Here is a 9,013-nt window from a genome sequence, read left to right as displayed (position 1 = left end):
GTATCTTATAAACAGAAGCCCGCTACATGTCCATGAGACTCTAAACTCCTGGAAATCAATAAGCTGCCTTCATCCCAGGTTCACAGACCCCCTGGCCCAGCGTGGAATGCATAGGAAGCAGTCGATAAACCTCTGAGAAGGATGAATGCAGCTTATTGGGCCTGTTGCTATTTACAGGTTTGGCATGGGTCTGGATTCCCGCCCCTCCCTGAGCCATACAGAGCTTTTTGCTATAAATGAGCTGCCTCTCCCTGCTTGCTGCGAGCCAGGTTTTTGTCCATCTGCTGCCATTGTTTCCCCACGTTTCCCAGCTATGTTGTATTGCATGCAGTTATTCTTCAGTGGGTCATTATGGCATCTGTCTGCCCACCTTGTGAATGCACCGTCTCAGTTCACTAGACAGCAGCTGCTGGAACATCTTGCTCCCCTCCATCATCTGCACAGGTCCAGCCCAGTCAAGCCGGCTTGCAGAAATCATCACTTCATTGCTTGAGGATTGGCTGCACTCCAGGACCTGGTTACTGGGATCCCTGCCTCCAATTTAATATTCCAATAGGTAATTTTTTTAAGCAGATGTGTTACCCACAAGAAATTTCAGTTGCATGGATGTGTACAAGGATTCGTACAACCATCACTACATAGATATTTATTAGGAGTAATTTATTTTTAGTCAGAAACAACCCTGGAAGCCACATTAATAAGAAAGGAGTGCTCTCGTTATAGGAATACAAGACTTCCAGAAAACCCAATTCACACCCAGAATTAATTTTAAAGGGGGAGAGATAACACTGTCACAAAGCCTTTAAATAGAAGCTTCCTGATGGGCTCAGAGCCATTAAGATGAAGCTCAGTTGCACACAGTATACAGTTTAAATGCTAGAAGACAAATGTTTGAATATTAACGTGATTGTTTGGAACTCAGTCTTCTGCTCCCTTTGGCAACTGTACTTGTCATAAAACTGAAGGCCATAAAACTCAGGTCGTATCCATGCTGATAAAATGCATCCCACAACTGAAAGTATCCCTATCTTTTGCTATGATAGAAAGGTCGTGGCCTTCCTTTTAGCTCTTTTTTAACTTTCTCACTTATTTTTACATAAACTATATGATAAAAGATTAGCTTTTCTTCCCTAGAAAACACCAAATGGTGAGTGATGCCGCGCTGTGGGGGGGCCTGGAGATCCCGGAGCCCTGAAATGGGAGGCTGCCACGGTGGATTCTGAGGAGGATTTGGCAGTGGCATCCGGGGCCAGCGTTGTGGCTGGAGTCAGGATTGGGTCGAGGACCACAAAGCTCGAAGAGGTGAGGCCAAGGACAAGGAGTGGGTATCTGTCACCAAGCTGGACCTCCTGGTCAAGGGCATGAAGGTCAAGTCCCTGGAGAGATTTATCTCTTTTCTCTGCCCATCAAAGAATCTGAGATCATTTACTCTTTCCTGGGGACATCCCTCAAGGACTCAGTTTTGAAGATTATGCCCATGTAAAAGCTGACACATACAGGCCAGAAGACCTGGTTCAAGGCATTTGTCACCATCGGGGACTACAATGGACATGTTGGCTGGATGTTAAGAGTTCAAAGGAAGCAGCCGCTGCTATCTATGGGGCCGTCATCCTGGCCAAGTTCTCTATTGTCCCTGTGCAGCGAGGCTACTGGTGGGACCAGATCAGCAAGCCCAAGGTGACCGGGCACTGTGACTCTGTGCTGGTAGCCTCATTCTTGCCCCCCAGGGCCACTGTCATCATCTCAGCCCCTGTGCCCAAGAAGCCACCACTGATGGCTGGTATGGATAGCTGCTACACCTCAGTCAGGGGCTGCACTGCCACCCCAGGCAACTTTGCCAAGGCCACCTTCGATGCCATTTCTAAGACCTACAGATTTCTCTCCCCAGCCTCTGGAAAAAGACTGCGTTCACCACGTCTCCCTACATGAATTCACGGACCATCTTGTAAAGACCCACCTCAGGACCCCTGAGCAGACGAGCCCAGCTCCAGCTGTGGCCGCCACATGCTTTTATACAGGCAAAGTAGAGTGAATTAAACCTGTGAGTAATTTTATAAAAAGATTAAATTTCTAAGCCGTGTACGTGTGTGTTGAGTATACAATGGATCTAAGTCACACTAGTGTTATAGAGCCTCATCAGCAGGAAGAACACTGTTACTCAGTCAAACTCGTGCTACATACCACATCAAGGAGACGAGAGAAGCACACCTCCTCATCCCCACTCGCTGCGAAGGTTCGCTGGGAGCAGAAGTGAGAAACAACAAGTGAGGAGGCAGGACTCAGTGGTGGAGAGGAGGTCCAGGCAGAGGTAGAAACAGGATTTTACCATTTCCTGAGAGCCACTGGGGCCAGGCATTATGCAAAGCCATTTGTGTGTGGTATCTGCGAAAAATAAACAAAGCCAGGTACTATTATAGTTAACAGGGGAAGGACATATTTTAATCAGTAGTATACTATTCCGATAGGGAAAAGAGCCCCATGTGAACTAAATTCAGAGAATGGGAGAGTAGGGATAGGGTTGAGCAGAAGCTCCGTAGAGTCAGGAAAATGAAAATTACGAAAAGCAGGAAGAGAGGTTGGTACAAACCCATCTGGGGTTATTGACCGGGGCTTATCAAAGTTGGGCTCCTTCCCTCCCACAGATGCTGGGAGACAGGGTCTGCTGCCTTCAGGTTCCAGCTGGCACGAACGGTAAACTCCCTGCGCAGCCTTGGGTTTTCTCAGGCAGGTACTTTATGAAGGCCAGTGTCATCCTCGGGACAGGCCTTAAGCTGTTAGGCTATGTTAGCATTCGTTCAAGTCTTTACAGGCCACAGTCAAGACCTAGTCAGGAAGAAGGCTCATAGGAGCCTGGCTAGAGTTTGGTCAAGGCAAAAAAATCTTTGTCCTGTCAGTAATCACCACAAATCCCATGGTAGAAGTTTTATGGTTTCCACTGAGCGGACAAAAAATCAGGGCCCCAGAGAGTAACGGGCCCAAGAGAGTAACGGGCCCAAGATCGAGTAAACCAAAGTGTCAGAGTTGGGACTGAGGGGTAGATCTGTTTCTCCTTCACTTGGTTGGTGAGTTGGGTTGACTGCATGGAGCCCTCACTGGCTTCCAAGGGCCAGAAGCATGAACTGTGCAAATCACCTGCCTCAGAATTAGAGGTCAGTGAGAATGACCTGGAAATATGACTCAAAGCAAAACAAAAAATACCAAGCAACTACTTTTGAAAATATTTTATTTATTTACTTTTTAGAGAGAGAGCAAGGGAAGGAGAAAGAGGGAGAGAAAGATCAGTGTGCAAAAGATACATCAATTGGTTTCCTCTCACAGGCCCCCAACTGGTGAACCAGACCCACAGCCCAGGCCTGCGCCCTGACTGGGAACTGAACATGCAGCCTTTGGGTTCACAGGCCAGCGTTCGCGCCACTGAGCCACACCAGCCAGGGCATCTTATTTCCTTATAAAGTTTAACTAGCTAAATAAATCCAAGCTAGTATGAATAAGGAGGAAGAACTGAGCAGGCTGATTTCGAACCGGAGTTTGAAGTCTTTTTATCCTATTTAAATAAGGTAGTGTAATAAATTAGCTTCTATAACCAAATACATAGAAAAAAAGGGCTTTCTCCTATGCCATTTTTAACACTTTTCAGTTCTACAGTTGGTTTCTTTACAAATATTGTGACGGATTGGCATTGCATTTTGGAAAAGCTCTCCCCCTCCTTCACTCCTTTCCAAAACGCACACGCAGTTTTCTAGTTGTGCCTCCACCACCAGGAATCATTGCTGCCGAGCCCGGTTTGTCTTCACGCCTGCACGTGACATGCCACTCCTCAGGTCGAACACAGTCATTCCAGCCCAAGAGGGAAGAAAGTGCTATATAAATAAATCTTTATTACTGTCACAGGGTTGTTAAAGAATTTCCTAGTTCGAGCTGCTCTTGGTTTGAAATCGCCACCTTTCCAGGGCAGGGGATCCTGCCAGGCATTTTAAATTAGGGAAGGCAGTTTTATTGTCAAGGCAGGTCAATCAAATTATAATTGGCTCTAATTTGCACTCCCACCAGCTGTTAAATTCTTCACCTGCAGCACTCAAAATGGTGTGAAATTCTTGCCGGCTTTGTGAAAGCTTCAGAAAGACTCATTCTGGGTCTAATCCCTGAAACCAAAAGTCCTTGTTAATATTTCAGCCGAAGTGAGGAGAAGGCACCACAGCCTGAACTATGAGAAGCAGGGCCTGGTCTGAGGGGGCTGCGCCTGACACACATGGGTGGACAAGCACATCTTCCATGCACAATTGCCCTCCACAAGCCAGTATTTCTATCACAGACCAGCTGGGAGGCTATCCTTGGCTGTCACCACATTACTGTTGAGTTGTATTTTCTATTTCATTGTGAATTGAGCTTTCAACACTCGGGAAAGTCATGAATTTAGCACTTAGAATGGAACAGAGACAAGAACAGAATCCCGGGGTTGGGTGTATCCGTGCCGGTTCTGTAGTGAGGTTCCATTACACTTTTAGACATCCTGCATTACAGATGTTCAGATAATTTAGGATTCTGTATAACTAAAACACTTATAGAAAACTCCTTTCTACCAGTGCCTACACACACACACACACACCCATAAAACACATACATGTGCACATGTATGCACAAACACAAATAACCAAGCATAGCATCCTCCAGTCGCTTCCCATTGTCTTCAGACAACACGTCCATGGATGTTACTGGCTCAGCATAGCTCTGGGGCCTCACCTCTCTACTGGGCTCTCTCACCATGTCAAACTTCTTTTCAGTTCCTCAAAAGTCATGCTCTCCTTCTGCTGCAAGACCTTGCAGCTGCTTTCCCTTCCTCTGACTCGCATTGCTTTCCTCCCTGATAGGCTAGCTCACCCATCCCTCATGTCTTGACATTGATGCTTTTGCTACAACAAGTCTTCTCCTACCCCCATGTGCTGCATGTGTTATTTCCAAGGGATGGATCTTGGCATCTTCCATACTCTGTTTACACTGCTTATGCCCAGATACTGTGAGCTCCTTGGTGCTAGCACGTGGTTCATCTCGATCACCACTTAACGCCAAGGTCCAGCATAGTGGTGAATACCTAATAAATAGGTGGTCAGTTGGTATTTGTTGGTGAGCAAGCATGCTCTAAAAAAATGGTGTCGGACTATCATAGAACCTCCCTCCTGTGCTGACCCCAGCTTATACCCTCCTCTCCAGGCAGAGCCCCTCAGAAGACAGAGTGCCTCCAGAATCACAGCATGTAGACCCCAAATTGCAGACATGCGCCCACCATGCCCTTTACCACAAGCAAAGAGAGGTAGGCTCTACATCTTTCTACCCAGATGGTATCCCCTGTTAACTATTTGCTCCGGCTACCGTAGCCAAGTGCCAAAGACCAGGGGGCTTCAACAACAGAAATTTATTTCTCAACAACTCAGCAGGGTTGTTTTCTTCTGCAGGCCTCTCTCCTGGGCTTATTAAAAACCATCTTCTCCCTGTGTCTGCACACGGTCTTTTCTTGTGTGTCTGTGTCCTAATCCTGTTATAAAGACACAAGTCATATCAGACTAGGGCCCACCCTCATTTAAACTTAATTGTCTCTTTAAATAACATCTCTCCAAATACAGTCATACTGTAAAATCTAAAGTACAGGGGGTTAGGACTTCGACATAAAAATGGGGAAGGGGGAAGACATAATTTAGTCCATAACAGTATTTAATGTTAGTTCAAAGTATGTTTTTTCTTCTGATATATTCTGAGGCATTAATATGCCACTTAGAATAGGCTACTTCTCTCTGCCTTCATCAGGACACCCCTGGACATTAGTGTTTCGTGAGGAAACGTCAACACTGTTCACTGAATACATCCCTGTGGGGGCTGCATAGAAAGTTGCCTCCCACACCAGACATCATGTGACCTGAGGCAAGAAATCAGACAAACACAGCACACATGTAGGAATCCATGGTCATTGCAGTTCACCCAAGTTTGCCCCAAAAGGCAACAGAGCGCTAGGATTGTAATGATAATGGAGCATGGTCTACTGTGGACTTAAAACAGCTATGTAACCTTGAGCAAGTTGCTGGGTCTTCCTGTGCCTCAGCTATAAGATGAAATTAATAGGTACTACAAAGGATTATTTGAGGATTAAATAACATAATACAAGGCAGTTAGAGCAGTGCCTGGCACATCATACTCACTCAGTCGACATTAGCACGTGCATTGTTGTTGCTGTGCTACTAGGATCGCCCAAGGTGGTTGGTGGAAGCCAGAGAAACTGTACCCCACTCCTGGGCTCGATCTCAAGGACTCGAGTGTCTCTAATTACAAGTCCATTCTAGAAACAGTGAGGGAAAACTAGTTTCAAGTCTTCAAGTCTGCTGGGAAGAAGCTGACACTTTAGATGGGGCTGATAATGGAGGGAAAGTAGATACAACTTAGGAAGGTAGGGGTGTAGGCAGGAGGAAATGCTGATTCTGAAAAACTGGATTTGAGGCCACAAGTGGTTTGGCAAATGCCAGCCTGGGGAGTTCTGTTTAACCCTGGTTTTCAGCCCTTGCATCCTCATTCACTCTTCCATCTCCAGGCATCTGGGAAATAATACCGACTTGGACATCATAAGCTGAGGTCGAGTCTTGCTCCAGTTTTTTCTGTGTATTTAGGCAAGTTACAAAGCTTCTCTGAATCTCAGTTTCATGCTTGTACAATGGAGAGATCATGCGAACCACCCGGATAGTGTCTATTAAGTGTCTGGTGCAAAGCATGTCCTGATGGCGTAATTCCTCAATTAGCACAGATGGCTATGAAGTACTTCTGTCCCTTGCACACACACTCCTAACTCCCACCTACTGCCCCCATGCATTTCTTCACAGGTAGCACAATAATCGGATACAGTGGGATAAATTAAATCTCTAGAGCTCCAAAAGGAAGTTTTCAAGAAGTCTACTTTTTGAGTTGTGATATCATGCATTTTGCCAAACATCCAAGAAATTGAGAAGAGCCTATTAGTAACTCTCTGACAATGTGATAAACTGTCAGATAAAACTTGCCTCGGAAGTAATGAATGACTGCTGGTCGATACACAAATAAAAAAGATCAAGGCAAAAAATGTAAAGGGAGCTGTGTTAATAAGACTCAGTGTGTGACTTACATGTGTGTTGGAGGAAGAAGTAAGTGAAAGAGGTAGGAGAAGTTAACTACGTATTTAAAATTCTTTATAACTTGCAAAATACAGGGTCTGGCACAAATAACACCCCTTTTTGTTACAAAATCTTTTATTACAAAATCATAAGCACGTAATTCTATAACATAACAATATTATACTTAAGCACACCATGATATTTTAGGTGAAATGTTCAAATTAAAACTATAAATTATTACACCCATATTATTTCCCTACGAACCACATTCAAGCAAGTGTTACTTCAGCTGGACCCTGTATTTTCACATACAGTATTTTAATAATTCTTATAATAACCTAGAAAGCCCTAACCAAGTAGCTCAGTTGGTTAGAGCATTGTTCCAATGGACCAAGGTTGCAGGTTCAATAATCAGGACACATGAAAGACTCAACTAATAATGCATGGGTAAATAGAACAACAAATTGATGTTTCTCTCTCTCTCTCAATCAATCAATAAAAAGAAAGTTTTTTTAAAAAAATAGGGAAATATTTAAATTACCCCATGATGAGAACTAACAGTATAGTCAAATCAAAATGTGCATCTTTAAACAAACATTTCTCAAGCCATGGATCCTAAAAAACCAGTAATATAATCTTCGCTGTCCCTGATTTCTCTATAAGAGCTTTATTTTGTTAATTTATGTTTTCATTTTGATGGTTATCTAAAAAAAATAACCATGCAAATTCTGGATCATTTGAGTCAATAAATATAACCAAGCACAAACACTTGGGAGAGTTCAGCATCTCATTGGCACTGAGTAATTCTTCCTGATCTTCATGAGCTAATGTGAAGAGAAATGAGATGCCCTTGCTATACATATGATGCTCGATGCCACATGCAGACCAACAGACAGGAAAATAACATTTGTTCAGGAGTGCCACTGGAGAAGAGGGTGAGGGACTGAGCAGTCACACAGCACTCAGCGGTAAATGTCGGCCAGATACAAATATCTGGGCAGAAGCACTTGTTGGGGACCACTCTGCCTGGTTTCAGGAATTGTAACTCTACCCACCATGGCTAAGGATGAGCCAGACCTCTGGAATTCGAGCCACAGGAGACAAAGCTTGTCTCTGGTAGCAAACGCTGCCTCAGTTTACTCCCCTGCCCCCAAAGCATGGTCTATGTTGTTGACAGGTAAGTCCCCTCAGAGGAACGGCAATCTAAGCCAGACATGATCACTTGGGAGGCCACCATGGAAGGATTCAGGGGACTGCAACAAAGAGTGAGCAATAGACCCATGCCCCCCCCAGCTATGTGACATAGCCTGAGTCCTCATGTCCTCTGGGAGAAGCACTTCCTGGCTCTAATCCCATAAACCTGAATACCTGAGGGGGAGTGGTGCAGCTCCTTGCCTTGCCAGAGTGGATCCCTGGGAAAAATCTGGCATCACAAAGAATTCCTGAAAAACCTGTGAAACCTGCTCTGATAAATGTGCTTTCATTCATATGTTAAGGGTCCAAGCAAGAAACCCTAAAAGTTTCTGCAAAACCCCCTTCCTGACAGACACTGACTCAGACTAAGCCCTCAGATTTCTNGAAGCACTTGTTGGGGACCACTCTGCCTGGTTTCAGGAATTGTAACTCTACCCACCATGGCTAAGGATGAGCCAGTGACCTCTGGAATTCGAGCCACAGGAGACAAAGCTTGTCTCTAGTAGCAAACACTGCCTCAGTTTACTCCCCTGCCCCCAAAGCATGGTCTATGTTGTTGACGGGTAAGTCCCCTCAGAGGAGCGGCAACCTAAGCCAGACATGATCACTTGGGAGGCCACCATGGAAGGATTCAGGGGACTGCAACAAAGAGTGAGCAATAGACCCATGCCCCACCAGCTATGTGACATAGC

General features: G+C 45.1%; 1 pseudogene; it reads left to right on the top strand.

Moving 5' to 3' along the window:
* The first annotated feature begins 1,170 nt into the window (after positions 1-1,170).
* Positions 1,171-2,032, top strand: LOC118980091 (40S ribosomal protein S2-like; annotated as a pseudogene).
* Positions 2,033-9,013: the final 6,981 nt, after the last annotated feature.

Source organism: Sturnira hondurensis, unplaced genomic scaffold (genome assembly GCF_014824575.4).
Source record: "Sturnira hondurensis isolate 20B ecotype Veracruz unplaced genomic scaffold, ASM1482457v3 Scaffold0001872, whole genome shotgun sequence".
Classification (NCBI taxonomy): Eukaryota; Metazoa; Chordata; class Mammalia; order Chiroptera; family Phyllostomidae; genus Sturnira; species Sturnira hondurensis.
The sequence above is the reverse complement of the archived record's forward strand: the minus strand, read 5'-3'. Positions and strand labels throughout refer to the sequence as shown.